The sequence below is a fragment of the Rhagoletis pomonella genome, unplaced genomic scaffold, assembly GCF_013731165.1.
Source record: "Rhagoletis pomonella isolate Grant_MI unplaced genomic scaffold, Rhpom_1.0 Rhpom_scaffold_00464, whole genome shotgun sequence".
NCBI classification, from domain to species: domain Eukaryota; kingdom Metazoa; phylum Arthropoda; class Insecta; order Diptera; family Tephritidae; genus Rhagoletis; species Rhagoletis pomonella.
Genome location: NW_023459018.1, coordinates 35,319 through 40,450, shown reverse-complemented (window position 1 = coordinate 40,450; position 5,132 = coordinate 35,319).

Below are 5,132 nucleotides of genomic sequence, written 5' to 3'. Positions count from 1 at the left end.
CATCATTACTGAGCTCCAAGCTTTATTTATGTTTACAAAGCTGCATCTGCAATAGATGCGTCGATCTAATTTCATTACTGAATTCCAAGCTTTATTTATGCTTGCATACATATCTACATTCGCGATGGATGCATTGATTTAGTTTCTGAATCTTTGTAGCATATTCGCGCTTTCCCGCTGACCTTTCTGACTCCTTGGGATTTGAGTATATAAAGTTGATGTTTAAAAGTTTGAGTTGAGTTGTATTCTGATTACTTAAAGACACGGTTCAATTATTTAAGTTTAATTTTAAGACTTAAAATTCGTTTAATAAAGATACAGTTTTTATAAAGGACTTAAACAAAGTTCCAACATATAATTCGTGTGCACCACTGACATAGGTACATAGTCGTATGCATGCGCGGAGTTTGCATAATCGGAAATCAAATTCATTTTACGGCATTTCCTCTTACCCTGCATATGACTAATTCTATGCAACCATTTGCAATAGCAAGTAAACACAGAGTGCTTCTAATGAAATTAAAAATTTTCCGTTGCAATACACATGCCAAGCCTTTCAAAACTTCCTACCGGGCTATGCGTTACAGCTTTGCAAATTTTACCCCTGGCGAAACCAAAGATGTATACACATAAAAAACGACAAAATGTGACCTTCACCAATATAATTTTTTCTGCCGAAATCTCACTGCGCCGCCATCCAGTTCAATTACCAAACACATTTATTTGAGTGCTAAATCTTAATTTTTTAATTTGATTTGAGCACATTTAAAGGATTTATTTTGTCTTTTGCCTATGCTACCGCCCAAACTCAACAAATTCCTAGAACAAACAGACATTTATTACACAATGTTTGCAAATGTATACATTCATAGTTAAGCATATTAAGAAGATTTTGTGCAACGCTAGTGTTTGGGTAGGATAACTGCTAACAAACAGCCATACAAATATAACATATACCCCAATTAAATTTAATCCCAAATAAAACCACTGAGATCTGCACCACAACAAACGCAAAATGGAAAGACAAATAGAAAGAGAAATTGAAACGTTTTTACTAAAACTCTAAGTAAGCCGAATAAAAAATACACGCGTACACTGGCAAAAAATAAACAATATCGTATTTGTTTCAAATTAAAACAAATACGATGTGGAGCTAATCGGTATTTTTTTCACTTTAAACATATTTTTGCTTGAATACTCTTTCCCACTGCACTTCACAGGTGGAAAATAATTTAAAAAAATCAAACAAAAATTTAAAATTTTACATATCGGTACCAAAGGTGAAAAATTTACATGTCCAAATTTTTTTAAAAATTTAGTTTTATATGCAGAATGACAGATAATGCGAAATTATGCGATTTTTCGTCTCTCCTGAATAATTGCAAAAAAAGGACTTGGCACCTTTTCACCTTTAGATAACGCTATTTAGTATCAGACGGCAATTGAACATAAAATCTCTTGGAAACCTAACTCTGCTACAGCCAGTTCATGTAAATTTGTTTTCAATGTTCAGTGTGAATCAAATTTCTTACAATCGTTCAAACAACTTTGATATCAAAATTGTTTAAAAACTTTTTCTGTTCAAAAGTTTCAATTCGCTAACCTGGAAAATCCGAAAAAGACCGTTTGGAAAAATCGTTATACTTTTTTCTTAGTGCAGTAATCCTCAGTCATCATTCTTGTTATTTTCAACCAAAATTTACGAGACACCCATAGACCAGATGATAACGCACAACAATGGCACGAAAGTTTCGCCCCTCTGTCGTTCTTCCTCGCGCTCCAAAGCAATGGGTTCTTGTAATTATTCGTTTGTTTAGTCTCTACATCTCTCCCTCCGCTCTTCTTTTCCAGCTACACGCCACTAACTTTAAGCTGTTAGAATTTCGTTGTTGTTTCTGAGGTCGTATTGTAAATTGCATACGTGAATTTTGCTTTCTAAATAAAAATTCTAATTCATTAATAAATTTGATTTCTTTGGTAGATTTTTGTTAAAGTAATTTGTGTGAACTTCATAACTTTTCTAGAAGTCTAGAAAAACGAAGTCTGATGAGGAGATGTGGTAATCTCCGAAATAGCTGCTATAACTTCTACCGCTTATACTTTGTTGCTTTTTCAATTTTTCCTAATAAACAATAGTGGTACAAAGCTCAATGAAAATATTAAAAATAAAATGTTAATCAGCCACAATAACATTGACAAATACATAGTTTAGGAAGAGCCTGCCTGAAACTATACAATAAAGCAAATAAGAAAATGGATGTATAGAATTGACAACAAAAACCACGCTGTCAAGTTTAAATAGCGGCAAATCACCTGCACTTGATAGTAATTGGTTGAATAAGGAAAATGAATTAGCAACAAGAGTTAACGGGGTCAGAGAACTTAGATAGATAGAGAAGGTGCAAATTGAAAGTGGAAACTATTCGCGAACGAAAAATTAACAGCGTTGAAAAAGTTAACCACGGAATGTAGAAACGCTTGTTAACAGACAAAATTCTGTTGAATTTCATGTTGTTGAGCAACATAAAACCTGCTCTTCTTCGTGTTGCGAGCAAATAAACAAAATGTGGTGAGTCCTTCATATAATTTTCAATAATTTTTAACTTTTATTAAATTTTTTAACTTGTTTCTTTTATGAAGAAGCAAATAAAGTGTGAAAAAATGATAGTTTTGCATAAAATTTACAGACATATGTACATTGGCAATCAAAAGTGAGTGCATGGAGTTTTTTGTTTAATATTTGCAATGTTTTTCAAGGTAAAATATTTTTGTTATTTGTTCATAAAAATATGTTTCATGCTTTATTAATACCACATAAGTAAAACTTTCAAACTTTATACAGGACTTAGAAAAATTCAACGAGTTTTCGTCTAAATTTTAACCTTTTCAATCTGAATTTTTAGAAAAATTTTGAGTACGCAGATAGATTGATTTTTTAATTCTAGTGAAACAAGATCAAGTTTTAAGCAGCTAAAAAATCAGGTTGAGTTTTAATGAGTATTTATTGCTGACAGTTTTTTGCACTTTTTACCATATAAAAGGGAATTTTTGTATAATAAAATGCGCATGAAAGTTTGACTCACTTTTGATTGCCAGCGTACATACATATATGTGTTTAAAATTACCTACTTATAAAATAATACTTGCGTTTTCTAAAAATGGGAATAAAAATTGGATTCGCATAAAATTTTAATTCCAATAACTAATATTTTAGTGAAAACGTGCGTATATACCTACATATCCCTTGTCAAAATTTGGTTTGGAGACAAACCGTTGTGCCATCTTCAGTGCCATATTTCGTTCTGCATAATTTTTGTTGGTTGCTCGTATTTATACTCCTTGTTGACTACTTCTTTCTTTTGTTAGGTACGTCTTCTTAGTTTTCCAGTGTTTTCGGCGCTCAATAGGTATATGAATTGTTCTGGCACGTTTTTGACGGCAGGTAGAAGTCCGTGATTTTTACCGTCTTTGTTTTTGCAGTTAGCGTATTCCCTTCCATCTGTCCTTAATATTTTGTTGTTGTCATTTTTCTTCTCGTATAGTAGTTTTAGAGGTTCAAACAGTACGTCCGATACAGTATTTATTTGCTAATTTATTATTTGTCCTTTGAAGGTCTTCTGTTTATATATTTCCACATTTTCTAATATATTCAATATTTGTCCTTTATGTTGTACACGGAGAAGTTCTGCTGTTTGTCCAATCTTCATTGGTTTGCATTTATTTTTGATCATGTGATTCGCGAAGTTCGATTCTTTTGCAGCCTCTGGTTTTTTCTTATTATAATCCCTTATGTGTTCTCGATACCTTGTTCTTATCTTTCGCCCTGTTTGTCCTATGTACCTGTGTCGGCACTCGCAGGTTAACTTGTAAACACCCTGTTTATCTAGCGGGTCTTCCTCGCTTATTTTCTCTTTCAATATACTTCCCACAGTGTTCCTTGTTTTAAATGATGTCTGAATGTCGTACTTATGAAAGAATTTGGCGAGTTTATAAGATGTCTTTCCTGTGTAAGTTGGAACTGCCAAAGTTTTTTTTATTGTTTTCCTCTTTGCTAGTCTTTTTCGATTCTGTGTCCTTTCTTAACTTTTCAACCAGGCCTCTCCTATATCCGTTATTTAACGCAACGGCATATATTCTATCTAGTTCCTTCTTGTAGTCGTCTTCTGTTAGAGGGGTCCTTTCAAGCCTCGTTATTAGTTGTCTAAATGCTGCATTTTTGTGTTGCTGTGGGTGGTTTGAGCTATTGTGTATTATTTTATATGTGGCTGCTGGGTTTCTGTATATTTCGAACTTGTTCGTGGTATTGTTTATTTTAATTGTTAACTCCAGATAGTTAATCTTTCTTTCCTCTTCCGTTTCCATGGTGAATTTTATATTCTGGTGTTGTTTGTTGAGATAGTCTAGTATCTGTTTCTCTTTGTTTCCCTCTAATAGACATATTACATCATCGACATATCTCGCGTAGAATTTTACTCCTAGCTTGGTCGATAGGTTTCCCATGTATTTCTCCTCCAGTGTTTGCATGAATACTTCCATGAGTATTGCTGATGTCGGATTGCCCATTCCTAGGCCGTTCATCTGTTTATATATCTTATTATTGAACCGGAAGTAGTTTTGTTTTAATGCAACCTTCAACGCCTAACCAAATTTGACAAGAGATGACGGAAATTCATTCCAAAATACTAATAGTAAAACTTAAAATGGAATATGGCTATGACAATTAAAAAAAAAAAAACCAAAAAAAAAATGTATTGCCTGGGCCGTCCGGGATTTGAACCAAGACAAACGGCGAGATGCTAAAAAAGACGCGCCGCTTCTAGTATACACGTCACAGTATATTCTTGAAATGACAATATCTAAATCACTATATATATCAAATTTTTCATTCATCCCAAAAGACAAACGCATAAAAATGTATGCATTTATAAATGTAAACATGTGCATACATATGTACGACTGATCTGCTTTCGTCTTCCCCTCAACGTCCTCCATCTACAGACAAATTATTAAATTTCTGCGAATTGCCACCACGCCACCAAAATTAACCCTACGTCTGCCTACGTTTACGAAATATTTAGGTTTTCGCATAAGTTTACATTTAACAAAGCCATACTCGTACATTTTATATGAAG